A 23,856-nucleotide genomic window follows, 5' to 3' on the forward strand; every position below is an offset into this window, starting at 1 on the left:
AGACAGGGAGGGAGAGCGAAATGCAAGGAGAGGGGGAGGCGGTTGTGGGAGGATGGGTACACAGAGCACATGGCGAGGAAGACTAAAAGGGAGGGGATGAAAAGGAACAGGGGGAATGGGCAGCAGGAGAGATGATCATGATGGGGATTTAAAAAAAAAATTGGGAGTTTATAATAAACAGCACAAAAGAATTCACTTGGGGGGTGAAAGGAGGAATGTATTAACAGAACAGTGTGGAGTGAATGAAGCACGTTAATGAAAAGGGGTGCTGCTGAGCATAGAGAGCAAATGGGAATACATCTTTTGAATAGCTGAGGCTTGTAGCAATAATGAGAGAAAGGTGTGATGATGGGAACCAAATTAAAGGATTAACACGTGGCTTGAATCAAGGTTGATAAATGGAGACCAGGAACAAGTCAAACACATGGCAGTATGACCAGAAGTTCCCCCCAATGATGCTAAATGACCCCCCCACCACCACTGGTAAAGTACACACTATCCAACCTGCTCGGGCACAGCTGTGGCATACTGTAAGAAACAAACATGTGGTTCTCCTGCAGGACTCCCCCAGTGAATCTGAGCTGCTATATGAATGTGAAACAGGGCATTGCAAAACAAGAGCGCACATCCTCTGCAGACTTTCACTGAATAATTTAATGATCTGTGTTTAAAAAAAAAAAGAAGAAGAAAGAAAGAAAGAAAAAAATTCAAGTCAGTTTTTCCTGTTTTTGTGTTGCTGACATATCCGGCAAATTCAATCTTTGGACCATTTATAAAAGCTGTTTCATTTTCGCCTACAAGATAAATATAGTGAGTGCCTGGTGGGTCTTTCCCATGACTAAAGCTTCTGCACCAGGAACCTGCTAGTGATTCTTCCCTTTTTTGCTGTACAAATTTACATGATTCTCTATCTCTGTTTTGTGGGGGTTTTTTTTGTTTTTGTTTTTTACTTCCTTATTGCGAAAATGCAAATCTAGAATTTGACTGAAAAAAGGAAGAGTTTGCTTGAAATGCTGGCCGTTTACTACGCGTTTGTTTACAGAACACCAGGAAACAAGCTATTTTTAAAACCCTAAAGTTTTCGATTTGACCAGTGTAAATGTCAGATGCCGAATTGCATGATGGTCCTTATCCTGCCAGGTCCCTAGTGTGATGTCCAACTTAAGACAACATCCCAGCTTGATTCTCCAGAGATTTTTCCCAGACTTCATGTGCCAAAAAGGCCAAAAAGACACCACACCTGTTTCAAGTAATTCAAGACGGGACTAAGTAATTTTAACTATAAAAAATAAAAACAAAAGAGACTGACAAAATGACTGGTGAGGCATCAGTGGTGATAGGGATGCTACACCTGTCTGCTGTGATGATGAGATATGTAAGAGCTAAAGCAAAGCCATTAATGTACTGGTCGATCTACGTTCCAACCTTCACCTATGACCACATTAGATTGTAGACCAGCAGAAATGAGCTTCTTCCAAAAGGTAGCTGAGCTCTCCCTACGAGAAAGGAAGAAAAGCTAAATCACTCTGAAAGGGTAACGAAACATCAAGTTGAAGTTGATTTGGTTTAGCCATCTGACCAGGAAACCTCCTAGAGGCTAAGTTATGCGTTTCTGGACTTGCCCTACCACAAGGTTGTGTAATGACATAATGATGCTCTTGTATTGTCTTGTCTTTTGAATCCAGCACATCTCTCTACTTTATAGCAGTGTTTTCACCCAAACTGCTTAAGCAAAATAATGGAGAGTCATAACAAAGTTTATGTATCCTTCCTCATGTGGAAATATCATTAATGGTAAGCAGCAGCAGCAGCAATTTTTTTTTTACTGTAGTGGAGGCTGCAGCCAACAGGGACTGCCAGTGGCTTTTGTGAGATGGGGTCTAACCCTAGCAGATGGTGCAAGCCCCACCCACACCCACCCCATTTATTTATTTATTTATCTATTTGGTTTTCAGTTGGATTAAAATTAAACACATAAAGGAAATGGCCCTAAGTAATTATGTTTAAATGACTTAAATAGTGACCACAGTAATCAAAATGACATTATCCCTATCCACAGTCATTCATTTACATATATAAACTTTAAAGGTTTTCGGGCTCGTGGCTTTCTCAGAATTAAGCTTTTCAATAGAAATAGAAAGTGTTTTGTAGCTTTGACCTTTTCAGTATATTTCACTTTGCAATTCACTTTGGAAGTAAGTGCCAGAAATCCCTAAACTGTACTTGCTACAAGATTAATACTAATGAGAATTTTTCTATGTGTGCAAAACATTTTTCTCTTCATTTGCAATTTTGTACTTTGCTAAAGGGAGCAGGGGCTGGAAGGACACGGGGAGTGTCATGTGAGCAGAAGGCGTGGAGCCGACTCCAATGGCCATCTGGAAAGTTGGTGGGAGCTCAGGATCTGACAGGGAGCGCAGACTGTCACCTCATATCCACACCTGAGCTCATGCCAGTGTCTGCCTTCATGTGTGCGGAAAGAGAGAAAGAGACGGCTCGAGTACAAGCAACGTTACAGTTATCAGGAGGCCATGATGAGTTTGTGTGACTCTACATATCTGTCAGCAACCCGTGTTTATATAACGGGCCGTGAGAAATAAAGGAAGCGCAGGGGGACAGATGGAGAGAAAATGAGATATTGTAAGTGTGTCAGAGCATATTGACGGGGGCATCCCTTAACAGAACTGCTGGTCCTTTGATATTAATCACATGACCTGAGCCTTTTGCATTCACATGCCACAGAAAATCATGAAGAGGCTGACAAATATGATGAAAAACATGAAATGAAAATATTAATGTAGCAGGAGACAGAAGAATCCACGGCGAGAAACAAACAAAAAAAAAAAAAAGCAACGTTTTTAAACTCATGGCCACGGAATTAAATGAGATCAATGCTTTACGGAAAAAGGGAAGTGAACAGAAAACCAGCTAGAATCCTTCACCACTTTTATTCTAGGGCAGCGGCCTCTCTCAGGCAGAGCTAACTGCCTCTAAAGCCAGTGGCAAACCTACTGTAAAATTAATTTCAGTGCTTTCTCAAAGACAGAAAGAGACATTTTAAGGCTAGAGAAAGAAAACAAAGCTCCATGGTGGCACTGGAGTTCAGTGTGGACAGGCAGGAAGACTGCCTGGAGCAAGTCCTTTGCAAACATGTCTCCACTAAACGACTGCTGACTGTGCAGTCCTGATGGGGCATTTACTCAAATTTCATATTAGCAGTTATTTATTAACTTATTTGCATTTAGCCTTTATTTGACTGACTTAGAAACATTAATTACGCCTTCATTTAACTGGTTGTCTGTAAGGTTAAGATGCAGCTCTATAAAGAGGAGCTGTTATGCTTTTTCTTTATTTGTTTACAACTCTTGGCTTTATACGATGTGCATGAGCGGAGACTGAACGTACAGGAGCACCACCTACCCATTACTTAAATCTTCTGGTTGCAAAGGAAAGCCAATCAGCCTTAATGGGAGCAGGAAGGAAGCTGAAACAGCTTTGTCCAGGAAGTGGATTAACTGAGGGGCTGCACAAAGACCCTGCATGAGGTAAATAAGGATTACTTTTAAACCGCAAAGCTACTCTTACAGGGCCCAGGAATAAAGTTATGGAGTTGAGTATGAACATAATAGGTCCCGTTTGCAGAGAGGCTTACAGCTCCAGCGTTTCCATCGTCTTCAGCATCCAGTAGTCAGCTTTTTCAAAGCGTATCATTTACGGCATTAGCTTGATAAAAGGGTATCCTCACCTTTTCAGCATCCCCTCATATAGTGATTCATTCCGCTGTTCTCTTACCCAACTGTGTTTTAACTGTGTGCCTGACTTGACCCGTTTCCATTAGTGTAGTAGAGCTGGAAAAAGATGTTCCTAAACAATGAAATATCTCATAGCTCCAGTTTAGAGCCTTTAGTTTATTTGTTCTTTTTTTATTTGGACAGACTTACATTCCAAAACACAAAGATTTAAACTGAAAGCTTACAAAACTCAAAACTGTTATTTTATTTTCTTATTCAGCTTAATCAGTTAACGATTTAAACCTCTATTTTTCCAGTTTCCCAGAGTTGTGTTGACCAATGCTTTAGACCGCACATGAACAAGCAATGCAAAGCTGCATGCTGTGAGTGTACACAAATCTGCCCGCTGTGCACTGGTCCCCTGCTTCTCCTTCTGGCAAGTTTGACTGATGCCATTACACCACTGCCTTAAGCCTGGTTAGAGCAGGTCTGACACAGTCTGGGTCTAGTGCTTCTTGCAGTGTAGCCACCATAGTAGGTCAATACACAAGCTAACACAATCATGGAAAAACACACACTAGTATGCATACAAAACATCCACACTGTGGCCCCCTTGGCTATATAACTCCTCTTTCTCTGCCTCCGATATAATATATGTTGTTTGTTTGCTGGATCTGTGCTAGCCAGCAGCATTACCCTGATGCAGCCAAGCGTAGACTGCACTGGACACACACTATGTCAACGGCAGTAAGCAAACAGAGCACTGCACTGCCAGAGATGTGGAGCAACAAATCTATACCTTTCACAGAATGGGAGGCTGCGGATGGAGGGGGGTGGGGGTAGAGGGTATCCAGCTACAGTATATGATAGAATTTGATAAACAGCAAGGGTCGGGAGGTAGGTCAGCACACCATTTAGTTATTCTGACAATTTTGATCCATTGTGTGCTGGGATGAAGCACTGGGTGTCGCCTGAGATGAGAAGGCTTTTAAAAAAAAAAAAAAGTAAAAAGAAAGAGCTGGCAGGAAGCATAAAACAAACAGAGACAGTCTTTACTGCAGGAGATGAGAGGAGATAAAGCACATCAGAGGGAGCGTTTGCTTTATCAGAATGCAAAAAGAAACCAGGAGGAGAAACACACTCCCTCTAGAGAGTTTGGAAGACGGAAAGGGCAACACGGAGGTGTAGAGCTGTGTTTAGAAAAGAAAATTAAAGAATAACACTTTTGACTTATTCTGAGATTTCAGCATTAGTAATGACAAGTGTGTGTGTGTGTGTGTGGCTTATGTGGACTTTACTGTATGCAATAGTCTTCATCTCAGCGAGGGAGGTTTGGGACTCAGTAGGGGGGAACTAAGGCCTTTTCTTTAATTAACAGTTCAATTATCAGGCAGCTAATGGCTTTGTAAATATAATGGGTTAATAACTCCGCAAGCACGATCAATCATCTGATTTTCACTTTTTGAAGCAAGAGAAAGTTCTAAATTTGGAATGCACATGTGCAGTACATTGTGTGTGTGTGCCTGTGTGTGTGTGTGTTTCTCTGCTGTTATAATAATGAAGAAAGTGGAGCAGCAGTCATTCCTCAGATGGGTTTTCCATTTGAGTTTGGGAAAAACTGAGCAAGTATCAGCTCTGCAAAGTTCAGCTCGTTGACTGTAGGTTAACCGTCTCAAATGAGGAAGAAAATCTATACAGTGTAACGGGCAAAATGATTGTGTATGGGGGAAATATTTTAAACAGTCTTTATATCCTAAAGGTAAGTTGAATCAATTTCACTTCACAGTATCTGAATGTACAGTGCCTTCATTCTGATGTATTTAAAAATGTGGTGTGTGTGTGTGTGTGTGGGCATGAGCCCAATGAGGCAGAAAGGGTGCCAGTAGCCTTTGAGGAAGGAGCATGTGTCCAGCATCCACCACTGTTGTTCTGGGTCACAGATGTCGCCTCCTCCAGCAGCCTACCTCATACCACTCGCCCTCCCCCACTGCTCAGCTCTATGTTGCAGGTGAATACAACGAGCCAGGAGTGTTAATCATTACTTAGATTATATAGGGAAAAAAATGGGTCAAAAAATGGTCGCAAAACTTCGTCAGATTTTATATGAGAAATGTTATGCAGAGCTACTGGCTATGTTATGTTGCCAAGGTCTTGCCAAGTGAAAGTTAAACTGAATTAAACACTGTTGGCTCCTGGGTTTAAGAACCAGCTAATCAGAATGGGGAAAAGCTTGGCAAAGGGATAACACACTTAGATAATTTCAGCCGCAGGAAAACATGTGAAACCAGCATCCCACAAAATAAAAAGGACAAAGAAGTAGGGGTGGGGGAAAAAATCGATACTGTGTAGTATCGTGATATTTTGTTTGCTAATAATGTATCGATACAGGGACAGCAGAAATCGATATTTTGTTACAAAAAAAGTTTTTGTGCTCTGACTTCAGAGCATGTTGATCAGCTCCTTTTTCTGAGCAAGAATCCTGACATTCCTTCACTGTCTAAATGTGTTTAACTTTTTTTATGGCAGCAATAAACATGACAGTTTACTTATTTTAATTTAAGACATGTTTTATTTAAATTAAGTTTAAAACTTTTTTATTTAATGTAAAATCATATTTTGTTTTAATTTACTTTCAAATTCTTCAGTTGCTGAATGGGCTACATAATTTTCATAAATTGTATAGTTCAGAATAGCTATAATTGCCAGATTGTTGCATTCAGTTAAGTTGGACTAGACTGTAATACAAACCGTTCAGTTGTCAACAATAAAACTGACTGAAATGAGAGAAAGACTGAGTGTGAGACTTTGATATTAGATAAAATGAATATCGATAAAGTTTACCTTTTTTTAAAAGTATTTTAAAAAAATTGCAATAATATCGTATCGTGCGTTAAGTATTGTGATAATGTCGTATCGTGGGATGTATGGTGATTCCCACCTCTACAAAGAAGGGTGTGTGTGTGTGTGTGTGTGTGTGTGTGTGTGTGTGTGTGTGTGGCAAAAGCATATAGAGTCTGCTAATCGTAAAAAGGAGCTTCCTTTTAATGGTGTGGTCATCTTTTTGAGAGGGCCTGAAATTCCTTTTGCACGGCTCACCATTTGTTTGCTTGAGACGCTGAGAATGGTTTACCACAGGAATCCTCCATGGGGATTGTTGCGTGTGCATCATTCTCTCCATCTCTCTCGCTCTCACTCATACGCACACATTAAATGTGTCCGCCCACACATCGCTGACATTTCTTTTCGGAGTGTCTTTAAATTACCACGCGTATTAGTGAAGCACTGCGAAGACCTCTTTTTATTATTCTTCCTAATCTCGTGCGCTTACGAGGTCAGCGGCTGCCCCCGCTCCCCCATATGCCTTTCCTCTCCCCTTCACTCCTCCGCCTCTCTCCCAGCTCCCCTCTGCCAGCAGGCACAGACAAGTGGTTACACCCAATCTCCCATGGGAGCCCCTTCTGCACTGCACCGGCAGATTAGGAAAGGACATCATAGCGTGCTCCTGTTACATGCCTGCCTCCTCTCCCTACACTTGCCACCAGCCGCCCACTTTCTCCCAGCTGTGACTCACTTCTCACAAATCCAGCCAGGCATTTCTGCATGCCATTTTGAATGTTATATTAATGTTACATGGGCGTAATTTGAATTCGTTTGAATATTTTTTCACATTTGCAGGTTAGACTTTGGTGTCTGCTAGGTTACGACTTCCAACGAAGATTAAAACTGTCAGATAAATAGCCATCGCCTCCAACAATTTTTGTAACATTCTGAAACAAACTGAGCATTTGAATAGCACGCTCCCTTCATGTAGACAGGCATTGAAAAAAAAAAAACAACACTCTGGTGAGGTATCCAAAGATTTAGAAAGTACAAAGAGTTTTAAATTTAGTCTCTGTACCAACTTTTTTCGCACCTCTGAAAGGTCTAAACACTTTTAAATTGTTGGCAGGGCAAATATTAACTAGTTCGTTTGAAGCATATTGAACCACGTGCTTTCACACACAATTTATTTCTGGAGCGAGCAGAAGGAGGTGCATTTTAAGAATAATTGGTTAAGGAAACAATCGGTGGATAAGAGATTTGTTTTTGTTTTTTTTAGAAAAATGGGTCAAAGGAAGACAGAGCATCAACTTGAGCAATGAGTCTTTTGTGAGTGAGTTGGAGGTGCAGAGCAAGTGTAGGTGCAGGGCTGCCTGAAAGTTACAAGCATCGGCACGTCAGAAAAGAGATTAGAAAACTTTATGTAATGTGATATCAAATTGTATACAGTACTGTGAAAAAATCTTGCACTGGCCCTCATTTCTTAATACTTCTAATGAGGAGGATGACATGGGCCGTTTTTTCACTCATTTTTAATTCAGTCCATATACGTGCCCATGTTCAAAAGAATGTTGCCCCCCCTTTTGTTCAGCCACTTAACACTAACTTATTAAACACTAAAGCACAGCAGCAAGGCGCCCAACTCAGGGGATAAGGATGAACTTAGCAAGAGAATTGATGATTTCTTTAGACACTTTGTTACTAGCAGTCTGTCGCAAAGAGCTGTTAGCTGAAAACTTGAAATGGTGTGCAGTGTACCCTTTAAAAAAATTTGAGGTAGCAGGACAAAAAGAAGAAGTGGCATGCCTACGTCACGTAAACAGTATTTGAAAGTCATTTCTTTAAGAACTACACCTGACACAGCACCACAGAGATGCATCTGGGCCTTCACCACTGAACCTCCCGAGAAAGGAGGGTGCAGGGTAGATTTAAAGAAACTATTCTACAACTGGAATGAAAATCAGTGTCAATTGAAGGATGAATGTAAATTTTAATTTTTTGTTCAAGTTGTTATCAATATGTAGGGGAAGAGTCATGCGAAGCCTGGAAGAAAAAAGCTTGCCCAAGAACGTTTAGGCACCAATTCCATAGTAAAATATAAAAAAAATGACAGGAGGCTCAATATTTTTGCACGTACTGTAGCTATAAACTGCATTGTTTCATCCTTTATCTTATCTGAAAATATATTGATTTATCTTCAAAACCTAAGACCCAAGAATAGCATTAAATCCATTTTGTACAAACAATACTCTACAAGCTGCTTGGACAAAGCTAGCGGTTGTGTTTTCCTTTCTCTTGCTATAAATAGATAATCTTAATAACTCACATCCTAGGAGAGCAGGGCAGGATGAAGCCTAGTTAATGGACCCGAGTACTTGAATAGATGACAGAGATTCACATTTTTCCTCCCAACTTTGAAATGCTCAAAAATGATTAGGTAAAAATCATTTCTGTAAGAAACATCCAAAGGCACTGAGAGAGTTCAAATAACTATGAGGACAGGGGCGGGAGCGCAATGTGAGGGCCTATGATTCTAATCCCAGTTAAGACAAACCTGGCAGGCGAGCCAACACAAAGGAGCTTGGTCCAGTGTTAGAGGAATTAAAGCAAAAGCCTCTTCTCTGTTGTTATGCTAATCCACAAGACAATGATTATCTGCAGGGCAACGTTGCCACGGTGATAAACATGGCTCAAGAGTGCCTCAATTAGGGCGCCAATTGCCAGAGGAGAGCAAAAAGTGAGTAAGGCGGATGATGCTGCCATGAAGGAACAAGAGACAGAGTGCATGAGGTCTTTTGTTATTTCAGTCGAGTGGATGGGTCAGCTTTCGATTGATGGGGTAGCTTACAGATGAACTTTGACCTTTACAGCTTGACCTTCGTCGGGCTTGTCCCTGTTCACGCTGTAAAGACCTGCTCGATCACTAGGACAAGTAGTTCAAGAGGGGATATGTAAATCAGCTCTCGAATCAAGGACACAACTATAGGGTAACACTATGACTCTCGAGTACACGCTCTGTGCAGTGCAAGTGGAGTGGGGAAAAATAAAAGGGCGTCCGGGGTCGCGGCTCTCTTCATTCATCCTCCAACATGATAGCACCGCCGTTCGGGTGGCTGCAACTGTTTTCAGTTTTATATAAACATCAAAAGTTGGAGGACAACCATAACACTTGATTCATCTATGAAAATCCTTCATTTACTTCACAAATCAAAGTGAGGAGGCAAAGCCCTTGCTAGGTGTTGAAAAGCTCCTCACTGAGTTGATGTGCCAACTTCAATTCTTTGCTGTTGTAACAAGATCAAAGTAAAGTTAAAAAAAAAAAGAAAGAAGGAAAATCAGGCTGGGATAGGCTGTTTTCTGTTTCTGGAGCAGCTTGTCACTCAGCTTTTTCACAGATGCATATTTGAAAATCTGGTCATGTGGTTGGCATCACACGAGTGTCTCCTCGATCCTCGTCAAAACTAGCTCTGGGCCACCGACGTAGACAAACAGAATGCGTCCCCGCTGCTTCAGAATACCTCCATCCTGTCTATTTGGTCTTGTGCTCCACTTTCCTGCCGTTTCTATGAGGAATGTTTCAAGTTTTGCCTTTTTTGATCCGGTCGGTCACTTGCTCTCTTTTGTCTTCTCTCCCCATCTGTCCTATACAGATCCAACTGCATAATAGGCCTTGGACTGCTGTGTCATCTCACTGAGTCCCCATTAGGGCCTCTTATATCTGACTGGCACGTTGTTATTACTCTCCCAGACCACAGCTAAAACTGAGAAATGGGTCTGCCAAGCAGGCCCTTTAAAGTCCACTGCACTGATAGCTCTGGCACTGAGGAGCAGTGGGGTTGTGGTGGGGATGGTACAGCGACAGCACATAAAGATGGGAAGAGTAGGAGGTGAGGCTATATGATGCAACACCTCTAGGGCAACATGACAAGAATGTCAGATGCAAATGGTCTCATGCTGGTTTACTAAGGGGCTTTGCCATAGGTGAATGCCAGTGCTGCCACTCTCACAAACACAGAGGAGAACTCAGTGGCATCAACGATCTTGCAGAGACAGCAAGATACAAAATTTAAAAGAAAAGTGCTGATGTGGGAAAGCAAAGGTGGCCTATGAACCTGACTCAGAGCTAAAGCACAGGTGCTGGATCTGGAGAATAGGTCCCGCAGGATTCACAGTCTTTCCCGGGTAAACAAACAGAGCAAGATGTTACAGCTGCAGTGTTTTTTTGTTGGGTTTTTTTTCTTTCTTTCTTTCTTTTTTTTGAGAAATAACATCCTCCTCTCCAACAAGAACTTTTAAAAATAAATAAATCAGAAATTAAAGCAAGTAGGAACCAAAACTGGGACAAAGATACATGATGAGAGAGAAAATGAAAATGTTTGCTTTGTTCCTCTTTTCTTTCCGGCTGTCAGAAATAAAATGAGCTTCCAACACACTTCTCCACATCAAAACCTTTAGTCTCAGGCTGGTTTCTTCCTCCAAGCAAACTGCTAATATATAGAAGTCTGGTTGATGTTACAGAAACACCAGAGAACACTTAACCTTGCACTGTAGCAGCCACTAGTTCAAGTTGTACCCGAGTAACAGAAAAGAAAGTGAAATCTGCTGCAGCAGACTTCTACACTACGCTCAACAACAAATAACACAGGAAGATGTTTGTTCCTTAAACATTATTTTGTGAAGCAACTGTGACAGGAAAGATGTCAGTACATGCAAAAAAAGACGCATGTAAACCCCCCCAGACACTGCTTTGTACCAAAAGTACAGCGTGATTCATTTGTACAGTTGCGGTTACCGTTTGCAAAAGAACATCTTTTTCAGTTCTCCAATTACATATTTTAAGAGTGATGTGGAACTGAGAAAAAGAAAAAAAAAATCAATGTGCTCCTATTTGATGGATGGACAACTTGATGTAAATGATGTCTTGGGAATAAACACACACACTCATTTTTTCTACTGCAACCCAGAAACAACTGGCGTCTGCACTATACTTGGACTGGAAATTCATCCTGACACTGCTCTAATGCAAAGCCTGCAACATGAGCGTTACAAATTAATTTTATAACTCAATCAATAAATGAAAGATTGGAAGTGAGACTTCTCTGGCACACAGTACTCCTTAATACCCAGAAATACCATTAACCAGCATGAGACTGGACATCAAGGAGGTCCCATGATACACATTTCAACTATATACCAAAAGCTAAAGCTCCTGGAAATGTTTCAAGTTACGTCTATTAAGCTAACTAATAAAACCTTGAATCCATTCTGCAAATGCATCGCAACTGCAGTATGCGTCAAACGCGCTGATGTGATGCTTTGTCCCCATTTTGCAGTGTTGCTCTCTTCTGTCTTTGGACGAGCACGCTGCACAGGTATAATCATCGTGAGGAACACGCTGTAATCTGTTCTGAGAGACCCCAGTTTGCGGAATGAGCAAACATTTCTCTTTATCTGGAAAATTACCCCCAAAAAAAGTTCTGTCCACCACAATCAATACTGAGTTACTGTCTTTGAGGAACACCAGGACTGCAGTGCTTTAGGATAATTTGCTGACATCTTGCAGTCCTTCCAAAGATCAGATTTATGAGAGTAGCAGACAGACAAAATTAAAGAGAAAAAAAACGGACTGCACACCGATCTGGGCTGTGTTTGTGTTTGTTGATGTGATGTTATCTACCAGATACATAGTTGTGGAGGATGAGCAGACAGTGTTTTGAATTCCAACAAATTCAATCTAGCCGTGTTTAAAATTTTAATAAAATTTGCACTGTACAAGTTTAAATCCAAGGAAACAACAATGCCGCTCATTTGAACGTAAAAGCAGAAAGACGCTTCCAAGATGGGCTTTATACATAGAAACTGAACTAGGAGACGGCTGCTTATATCCACTTCAATTTGAATCTGTTAGACCAGTGGTTCCCAAACTTTTTTTGCTGGGCCCCCCTTGTTTTACAAGAAAAATGTTCGCGCCCCCCCTCGCGCGCGCGCACGCACGCACAAACACATCCTCCAACCACACACACCCATATTTTGCTCCATTGCGGTTTATTTCACACCTCAAACATTTAGTAAACAATTAAGCAAATAATTACAAGTAATCTGCAATAAATTACAGGTAGTAAGAAAATAAACTACTAACTCTTTTACGCTATGTCCACACCTACACGGGTATTTTTGAAAACGCAGCTGTTTCGTCCACACGTAAACGGCGTTTCGAATCACCGAGAATGGAGATTTTTTAAAACTCCTTTTTTGCGTTTACTGGACGAGGAATACAGAGCTCGTCATGCAATGTCAAAGGTATGTGCCTTTTTTCACGTCACGCTGTGTGCACGTTATTGTTTACATGAGATGAATTGCAGAATGGCAGGTAGAGACGAAATACTGTTAATCTGACTATCTGCAGGTTTTACACGCTTACATATACACACGCAGTTACTGTCCCTCCATTTACAAAGGCAGAGGCGTCACGGTGTAATTATTTTACATGTAGTTGTTTTTTTCTGTGTAATAATATTCAACATTGCTATCAATACATTTTTCAAAAAAATCCCTCTGCAAAATGGGTTCAAAAACATAAACAACTGTTGGACGCTGTTTGTCCGTGATTTGAACCGGGGAACAAATTGTGGCAGGATCAGCCTGATGTTATTTGTATCCCACTGTAACTTTACTGTATAAAGAGCTAACATCTCCAAAATGTCAAGAGTAGTTAGTCATTACAACAAGTGTTTGTGAACTACAAATCAAGAATGTGGGATACTGTTTGTCCATGATTTAAACAGCCCAGCGCTGCTCCCAACAAAGGGAAAACCAATCCTGCAAGGAGACCTACCTCAGCACTTGTGCAGGTGAAACCAAAGGGAAGATATGCTTCACCATATTTTCTAGTCTTTGGCTTAGAATGAAGTTGGTTTGGAAACATATTCAGCTATGCTTCATCTCCTGCTTTGCCTTTGTGTGGGCGCCCGTGCTAGCAGTGTCCAAGCGTTGTTTTTTTTTTTTTTTCCCTTTTCATGCCGCGCCCCCCCTGCAATGGCTCTGCGCCCCCCCTAGGGGGCGGGCCCCACACTTTGGGAACGTCTGTGTTAGACAGACCTTAATATGTTAGGTTTAAGGACTTAATTGGTTACAGTATGTTAATGATTACAGACGAACACACTGTTTGCTGTTCTCTAGTTAAGATTCAAGTCCTTCTTTGTTTAAAAAAAAGAAAAATACCATCTGACTTTTGGCTGGTGTCTTCAATTAAATCCACTAAAGGAAAGCACTAAAAGAGAACAACAAAAAAATCTTCTATAAGATGCTCTCACAGCACTGAAAACCATCAATATGTGATGAACAATGCATTCCAGGAGTTATTCTGTGATTTTTATAATTACTATTTTGTTGTGCCCACTTTCCTTCAGCTTTCCTCATCTAATTCTACTTCAGTTAGCGATTTCCTATATTTCCCAGAGTGCTTTTCAACAACCCCCAGTGAAAAGGCTCGACAAGCTCAACGGAGCAAGCTGTTTTATTCAGCTTAGGGAAACAGACAGTTCATATTTAGGAGGGAAACAGAGTGGGCATATCTGAGCTTTTAGGATCTTTTTTGGTGTACCGGTTCGTCAGTATGGGATGACTATATCATCACTAGTTTGAAAAATACAGACTAGCGATCGTAATATAGAAATGCCCCATCGTTTTAGCCTTTTCAATCTAACTTTAACATACCGAGTGCATACTTGGTGTACTGAATACTACCTAAAAATTACAATCAGCTCTAAACTATCCAGTATTACTCAGAAAACACTAAATATCTTTTAACTGCATTGTATGCAGGTCTCTTGAAGCTGGTTAAAATAAATAAATCTGTGAGTCATCATTTACGGTACAGAGAAAGTGCAATCTAATATTTCCTTTTTTACGGTGAATGCTTGGGTCCGCAATGCCTGAATGCAAATTTTGCTGTATATTCACACTGTGACTGCTGTCTGATTGCTACCCTGCTGTCTTCCAGAGCGCCATGCTGTGCCAGGTGACAAGCCTCCTACAACGGAAATCCAATCAGGCCAATCCTCTACGATCCCACTCAATTCTCTCAGCCGCCGCCCTACACCGACAACCATCATCAGCAAATGTCACACACACTCATAGTGAACTCCGTGACAAATATAGAGATGGACAGATTCACATTAACCACCTCTTGTGAACTTGGCACACACATTGGGGGGCTCGGGGGCTCGGTGCTAAACACGGCATCTCTTCAAGCTACAATGGCCACACAGTGTGGCTGACCCTGCATTCTGACCTCTCAATGGAGGTTACAGAGATGAATTTCTCCCTTAAGGATCAATAGTGCAACTACAAAAATGCCCAAACACTCTCCCCACCAAGGCAAATAAACCCTTCAGGAAGCAGAACTGGCAACAGTGACACAAATAGGCCCCCTGCCTGGGAGAACGATAATGCACGCCTTTCATCACAGTCCAGGTCCCACTTTCACAGGAGCCTGGGGTTGAACCCTCTCCGGACCTGCATAGAGGTCACATGCAGGCCATCCAATACTGGCTAGTACCATTGGATACCACTGGCTAAATGGAGGACATTCAGCAGTCCTTGTGTACTGCTGGGAATTTTGGTTTGATGCTGAAAACAGAATAATATCCACAACCCCCGTGCACGCCTGTCACACAACCTTTTTACCCAAGTGTGGGAAATGCACCCATTCTGTCAGATGAGCTCATAGTCGTGTTCTTTTCTACCCTGTGTGTGTGTGTGTTGTGGAGGGCCTGTGCATTCTATGTTCGAATGAATGCGAATTATTGTCACTGTGATCCTAATGTCCAGCATCTGGCTCTCTGACTCTGTTTTTTTTTTTAAAGCAGGGGTGAGGTGGGCAATCTGAGCATTTGTGCTTCAAGCTACACAGCTGCCCCAGTTACTGAGACTCTCTTCTCTCCTAATTTTCCATCCATACCCATCTGCCTCTTCTTTACTCCAAAATATCTGTCCCGTTCAGCCTTGGATGACACTAGTGACGACTTTCTGGATTCTCCTGTGCTCGAAACATTTCTTAGAGTCTGTTAATTTTAGATCTTGTTTTAACTTAGACAGTGTAGGGTCCATAAAAACCACACAGCACAGTAAACTTGTCAGACGGCAAAGAATTTTTAGCATCTCTGAATCCCTCCAGCCCTCCATGCCTGTGCTGATCCTGGCCTGAGCTGTGGACTCAGAGGGGTTAACAAGGCTGTTTGATGGGCCATGGGCACTGAGCATCAGGGGTTTTGTGGGTAGATGGGTGGTTTCGGCTGTCTGTGTCCCACAGTGAATCCCTGAGCAACTTGTGATGAGCTAAAAATTCCCACTGTGTCTCATACCCATATGAATTCAGTTCCACAAGCAGAGAAGGCACCGCTTGCATTCTACTTGTCTTAGTGTGATGCTTACACAAAGATACAAAACTAGAATACATACATATATTACATAGAAAGACATAAATTAATGCAAAGGCACGTGGGAGAGTGTGCAGCAAGGGCGACTTAAGTGCCTCCTACTGAAAAGCAGAAGAAACCGGGGAAGGAGGAAATTTAAGAGCTGCAAGTGGATGGGTACATGCCTATTTATGGATGGCTCCAATGAGCCGAGAAGAAATGTCGTAAGACCCACTTCCCACCTCAGACTGCTGCAGCAATAACTCCCCAAGAAAAAGAAAAAGCAAGCCTACACAAGGGAGTGTGCACGCACAAGTACACATTCTCAGTGATGTGGGTGAACTGCAGGCTGGGCAACCTCCCTGCAGGGCCAAACAGAGAGGGGGCAGCATACTCTTCTAGGGGGAGCCCTGGTCCGAATGTCTGACTGGTCACAACAAAAGTAACAGGAACAGGGTACACTCAGAGCTATCCCTCAACCCGAGATAGATGTAGCAAAGACATGTGATCTATCTCCACTCCCTACACAAATCAAATCTGATGGCACATGGCTATCGGCTCAAGCTCCTATTGTGCCTGTCTGACTGAATTCCTATTCCAAACTTCTTCTTCTATCCTGTCCTTAGATATTCAAGTGAGTAAAGATGGGAAGGCAAACAACAAGACATTTAGACAGGCAGACAGCAGGGCAGGCCTTCCAGGGCCCTTTTCTTCTTCTGCTGCCGGAGAATGCTATCAGCCTGGATCAGGCTAGCCTACTCAAGCTGAGCTTCAGCAACCTCACGGGCCAGCCGGCTTTTCACCATGGAAACCTGCCCTATACTTGCTTTGTGATTGGCTCATGCAATCACTAGACAGTCACTCTGTCTTACAATACGGATAATAATGGCCCTCCAGCAGGATGACAGCAGGAGAAGAGTGATGCAGAAAGGTCTTTTTCCTACAGATTTTGCCCTTTAAAAATGCTGCATTCTGCAGGTGCACAAAAGGTACAATACCTGAATGCTGCTCAGCTCGTTTCTTCTACAGATCCTAGCCAAACCCACAAAACACAGTCCCAACAAACTCATTAACATCTTAATATGTTAGTGATTATTTTCTCATCTCCATAAGGACGTTTTCAAATCCTAGAGGGCAAAAGAGAGATAAAACAAACCCCAAACAACCCCTCTAATATGAAAAATGCCAGCCAAATGCCAGCACTGGTCATACAGCAATTGCTCACTGAACTGCATTCATGAACCAGCTATTCTTTATCTCTTCTATCTTTACAGACCGAGCTCCTAATAATACGGCTCAAAAATGGGTATGTGTCCCTGTTTCCAAACATAATCATTTCCGCCTTTTTCTTCCCAAAAGCAGGGACAGCAAAAGCAAAAGCATCTTTTCAATGGCCTCTGCTCTATTTACAGTACATTGTCTGGAATTCGAATACCCAGCACAGAGATTAACAATACCAACAAATCAATGCTCGCGGATGAGCCTCTTTTGGTAACATTGTTACTGCATCTCCCTACAAGCATTGCCATGTCTTGCATAGCCTCTTCACTTCAGTTGTTCTTTGTGTTTATAGCATGAAGCCCCAAAACTGGGAGCATGTCTTCAAAACGTGCTGTTTGTTTCCTCCACAGCACAATTCAGCCTTCTCATCCGTCTGACGTTTTTAGAGAGGGGAAAAAGAAAAAAAAAAAAGGATATATCTGGGACAACAGGGGGAGAAAGGGGATGTATACACAGCACCCCGAAGCCAACATCAAGCATTATACACACACAAACTGTACACTAAGCCAAAACACTGTGATGCTTGAAATTAGAATGGCTTTTCATGCAAACAGAGGCGCTTGCTGTGCAGGTGACAGGCTGGTGCTGCAGAAAGAATTGAAATGAAAAACAAATCCAAATGCTATTTTAAATAAAAACACCACTTGGCAGGGACTCGCTGCGCTAAGCTAAACAGAGGAACGGTGCTCGCCACGTGACAAACGTGCACACGTTAAATACACCTATTAAATGAGTCGCCGCCCATTTTTGCTCATCGCCCCGCATCCAACCTCTTTGCCAGAGCAACAGTAATACGTTTAATGAAGTCATTAGTCAAAGAAAATGAAGACAGACAGCGGCATGAGGCACTGAAGGTGGAAGCTCAAAGGGCAGAGACAGAGGCAGGGACACAAAAGGGGAATGGGGGGGAAATGGATCAGCTGAAGTGTACTTCTCTGGAAAGCACATTCTCGTGCATTATAGATGCAGTATCATGCATGCCAGCAGCTACATAGCTGCAAATGTAATATGTGTCTATTCTAATAAACCCAACAAACAGAAGGAACACAATCAGGGGTGGCATTTTACAAAAAAAAGTTCAAACATGCCAAGTAAATTTTCAGGGTAACTGCATGTGAGCATTATCACTACTGCTTGATCTAAGCGCTTCATCCAAATAAGACACTCGCGAATGAACTACTCTAATGAAATTATTAATACTTGGCTGGTATAAATGGGTCCACCCATGGCTATGCCCATTCATTCCTCAAATGGCAAAGCCCAGATCAAAGCAAATTGTTGCCAAAGCGTGAGTCACAGTTGCTTTTATGTAAAATAATTGCCCCCTGACAGTTTAAAGCAGCTCAAATATAACCACGCGTCTATCTGAAGCAGCACAGTGGCTGCCACTGGAATCCAAGACCGAGCTCCCCTGCCATGGCATAGACTGCTGTCCCAGCAATATATACAGCTGTTTACTTATTCATGAATGGATTAGGGCTACTAACTCAATCAATCTGCTTCCAGTTACCAAGGCTGACTTTATTAGATAACATTAATGATGAATTAGTTGTCCATAGGTGTTGCGTTTCTCCCTTGTCAGCAAATATAATTCAAATGGGAGCACAAGGGATATGGGCAGCAAATGGATCAACACTCTGGGGATGATTGTGGCACTATACAACATTACAAACTAATAAATTATAGTCGGGCCATATGCCATTGAAGAAAGAAAAATCACTTGTGTGCTTCATGGAGATGAGATATGTCTTGTAATATCTGCTCCAGACATTAAGTGATATGAAATAATAAAGTCAAGCAAAAAAAAAAAGGAGCCATGCTTTACAAATCGATTTTCATGAAAAAGAAATAAGATAGCGCACTTATAATCTGTCTTATGGAACACAATTAAACAAGAGCCTTTCACTATGCTTCTTTCTGACATGCTTTGATTTTAGCTAGAGCTCTGACATCATCGCAGTATTACAGCCATTCATATACCAAGAGCTTTTGCTGCCTAAGTTGTACATTTATCACGAGCTATTTGGTGGTCCTCTCATCACTATGAAGGAATACATCTTCTAATGGGTGCCCCTGCTGGGAGTTGAACCTCAGGCCTTACCAGCCCTGACGGTCCAGATTCTTATCAGTGGAACTACACCACACACAAAACACATACTTCCTCCGTGCGTGTGGGCGATGCCGTGCACGCGTGCGAGTGGAGATGGGGAGCAGAGCTCACCCCCTCTGACCTACCTGACGCGATGCAGCATGAACTTAACTGAGCAGTTTTTATTTCTCAAAAATCCCATATCAGAGGCCTCAGCAAACACTACCCACACCTCCACATACCGAAAACAAACGCACGCCTGGCTCTGGTGATACAAAGCGATTCCAGATACTAGCAGTTGTGCACTGAGGCTTACACACAGGCAGTTGCTTTGTCTGCCCGCCACGCATAAATACAACACAGCAAAGGAAGGGAGGCACACACTTGTCAAACACACACGCCGGTGTCATGTGTCTTTATTAACACGTTGTGTGCGCGAGACTGGAGGTCAAAAGCATTGCATCCTTATTTAACGACACATAGAAAAGCGGCTAGCATATAGGCTACACATTTCTAGCACTGTTGATGTCAAAAATTAACCCGCTGTACGTTCATTCAGGTGATTATTGGGTCTTAAAAGGCGCTTTCACACTAACTACCCGGGTCCTGACGCGGTCACACTGTAAACCAATTTGTTCCGAGCACTTGCTTTTCTCAACGCGAACGAGCGGTAAAAAAAAACAAAAAAAAACAAAAACGGGGGGGTCGCAAGGCAGTTTGGGGGTATGTAAAGCAGCCAGGTGTCAACAAGAGAGACCCCCTGATGGAGAGTAAAAAGAGCGGATGTAACGGGACCTGAAATCGCTTCCTACCGTGACCGCTGTTTGATCTAACCAGCGACGCAGTCAACAGGCCGGGATGTAACGGGCTGAGCACTGCCTCTGCTGCTTCAACATTTTCGCCATGCGAGCAGCGTGATCCGCTACCTACCTTGACTTGATACGCCGGCTTCCAGAGGCATCCGACCCGAGCTGCTTAGGCTGGGTCCTGAAGCAGCAGACGGCCGAGACGTGTTGCTCCACAAAACTGTGTAGGACGGCTGCGGCGGAAACAGGAACTGAGGGGAGTTGGGGTCTGTGAATCCGGCAGTCGAGGCTGCTCTGTGGGGATCTGCTGAATGGCCGGTGTCAACAGAGATCGGAGAATGGGGAGGGGGATGAGACTCCACATCCGGTGAGATAATTTCAAAATAAAGAATGCACGCGCTTCAAGTGCAGTAGCTTAAAGTGGAGCTGGAGTTATATATACTTTAGGGTTGGAACTAAATATATTATTTATTCTTTATGTAGTTTTACTTAAAAATACAACAAATACACCATAAAACAAACATGTAAACAGATACAAATGCATTGCACATTTCCAAACACCACAGTGTGTTCAACTGTGTTGTTTTAACCTGTATTCAGTGTATTGTCTGGCCTGGCAAATAAAACAAAAGAAAACTTATTTATTATTTCTTTTTTGGAAAGGACTTAGACTTCTCAAATACCCCTACTGTTGCTGATTTTCTCAGGTTAGTTAATCCGAGTTATTTCGTTTTATTGTGAAACAGAAGAACCTTGTCTTGATGTCTTGGTGCATGCTCAACCATCCAGGTAAGTAAATGATCTAAGACAGAATAAGTCACCTGGATGAGTGACGAAACGTTTCTCCCATTGAAAACGCTACGTCCAGATGAACAGAATCAACCTGTTGGGTACAGAAGAACCTTATTTTGTCCTGTTTCTTCCTTATTTTGAATTGTGTTTCCTCTTTTTATAGTATATCCGGCGGTGATACAGAAGCACTTTACTGCTCTGTGCCAGTGCGAAGTTCATTTGCAAACCATGTTGTTTCATTTATTTTGAAGGCGCGTAGGTCTAATTTCCTGATTGCGCGTCGTTCTCACTGATGCAGACTCTGATGGGAATCGTTGACTTGAAAGCGGCAGTGCGCACACCCGCGTTGGATTGGTGAATTGCATGGGAGCTCACAGACTGACAGACCCGGTGTCACCGGCCAATGGAGGGCACGACTCCCCCGTAAGCGTGGTACTCGACCTTATGACTGGTACAGTGCAGAATAGAGACACTGTGCACAGTATTAGGTCATCAGCTCTCACTCGCCATCACTTATCTGTTACAGCCTCTTGCATTCCTCTTGGCATATTCTCTGTCCTCATAATAACCGTATGTCTAAACTGAGCGATAAGACAAATAGCTTTAATATCCAACATTTCTGTCTTGCTTTACACAGTAAATGCAGTTGGGAGTATGTGTAGACAGAAGAAGGAAACTACCCCACATTTTTCCACCTGGTAAAGGGATGACAGGAATTCACATTAGAGTGAGTCATGTTTTTCTCAGTAGTTCGCTGACACAGATTTTCCAAATTATGTTATTAATATTTTACATCCGTCTACCAAAATGAAAACTCGAAGAACTGCATAATACACAGGCACGGACTTGCCTCTAAAGTATTTTACAGTCTGTGTAGTGCTTTTAAAAAAAAAGATTTTTACAAAGTTTTAGCCACAATGTGTGTGTGTGTGTGTGTTCACCTTAAATACAAAAGATTGTGAGATATTAATAAACCCAAAGACGTCTTTATAAAGTGGTTAAGACTGTCACCTCACAGCAAAAGAGACCTGAGTTTGAAACCACTGACCTGTGTCCACATGTGCTCTCTCTGGGTACCTGAGCTTCCTCCCACAGTCCAGAGATAAGACTGTTAGGATAATCGTTGATTCTAAATTGGTTATTTCTCTGTGTTAGAGCCCCGTGATGGAGTGGTGACTTGTCTAGGTTGTACCCTGTCTCTTATTCCGCGACAGCTAAAATATTCCCACCTTGACTCTGGTTAGGAAACTGGATGTATGTAATTTGCTACGTGGCTATGACCTAAATTTCATAAATAAAACGCTTCTTAAGGTTAGATGGCCACTGAGCAGTCAGAACATCTGTTGTTTTTTGGGGCCTATACAAAGCTATCGAACTAACACACTATAGACGACAGTACAACATAAAGGTGTAGCAAAGTGTCATGCACAGCATTTTTATGTAATGCAGCTCTGTGATGTTGTTGCAAAGCTCATTCATTTTACATTCGGTAACAGCATTCTTGAGTGGACTCTGCTTCTGCACAAGTCATCAGTCACCCGGCTGTAAACCACTCCTGCGAAGGTTGTGCATGATCACCCTCAGCTCTCCGTGCCAAGACCTGTTTATTTATTAATTCACAGTCATGGTCACAGTATATTCATTTTTAATTGCAGCTTGCTAACGTTATGCACAGAGGATCATCAACTTGGAGCTGATGCAACAAAAAAAACATACTGTCTGTCATAAATGTAAGTACGCCTTTGCTGTATCTCTCTCAATTAACCCCACTTGGCTTGAAATAGTGCCAAGCAATAGCTGAAAAAAAAAGAAAAAGGAAGTGTATGGATGCCCTTAAAGACGTATTCCATCTGTACTATTCTCTATGAACTACTACACAGATGTTTTTCTATCCACTGCTTTCAGTTTCACTTGAGAAATAAGCCAGTAAATCAAATTCTTAATGCCCAGAGGCTTTTTATTTGTTGCTGCTTTTCCATCCATCTTTGAAAAATATCTGCTGTGCCTCTGAGAGGTCTCTCTCCTGTGGCAGGAGCAAGCCCAGTCTTGCCCGTAAACCATCACGTAGTGGCGGTCTAACGGGTTAAAGCACAAATACAACCCCCACCTACAAATTTGCTTGAGTGGTTTGAGTCATAAAGCTGATTACACAGCGCCATCATGTGGTGCAAAGGCAACTTTTTAGTATTGTAGAGAAATGAGCAGATAAAGCAGGCATTTTCTTGCTACTGTAGGCAGTATTTTAATTAGAAAGGTGTGACTAAGAAGATGTTTCATTTTTGCTTCATCATCCAGGCGCAAAACTGGCACACAAACACACGCATACACATGCACACTATATTTTTATGACTTCATAGGCTTCGGAATGACGACCAACCTAACCATAACTACATGACTAATCCTAATCATTATCCACCCCAACTGAAGTTTACTATCACCCTTAACAAAATCTTCATACCTATACTGATGGATTTATTTCAATGAAGGCTTTTATTTATATATGTATTTATTGTTATTGAAAAAGAGGAGAATGGTCACCACAAATGATAACATTTGAATGCCCCATAACATAATATGAGTATAGCAAAAACACGCACACACTCACCCTACCTCCAGCAACAGAAGGCAACATATTCAGCACCGTTCTACAGGCCAAAGGCAGGTCGATCCCTCCTGACCTTTTTTTTCTTCTTTCTTTCGGTGTGTGCTGACCTTTTCAGATTGAGATACAGAGTTCCTATAGTAAAACACATGAGCTCTGATCACCTAAAGGTAAAACCTGAGTTTGAAGGCAGCAGTGGGAAATAAAGCACAAGTGCTGCCTTATGTTTACAACACATGAAATTAAAAGTTATTGGATTAAAAAAAAAATCTTTATGCAGGCTTGGCACGCATCCTTCTTCAGGCCATGAAATCCA

General features: G+C 42.1%; 1 protein-coding gene across 1 annotated transcript in view; it reads right to left on the reverse strand.

The window, feature by feature from the left end:
• Window positions 1–20,449, reverse strand: part of fut8b (fucosyltransferase 8b (alpha (1,6) fucosyltransferase)) — a 96,166-nt gene extending 75,717 nt beyond the window's left edge. The window contains exon 1 of the mRNA XM_087852444.1: window positions 20,271–20,449. The gene's annotated coding sequence lies outside the window, so the exon portion shown is untranslated. The remainder of the gene's footprint in view (window positions 1–20,270) is intronic.
• Between the last annotated feature and the right edge of the window lie 3,407 nt (window positions 20,450–23,856).

Source organism: Neolamprologus brichardi, chromosome 15 (genome assembly GCF_056152115.1).
Source record: "Neolamprologus brichardi isolate AB-2024 chromosome 15, ASM5615211v1, whole genome shotgun sequence".
NCBI classification, from domain to species: domain Eukaryota; kingdom Metazoa; phylum Chordata; class Actinopteri; order Cichliformes; family Cichlidae; genus Neolamprologus; species Neolamprologus brichardi.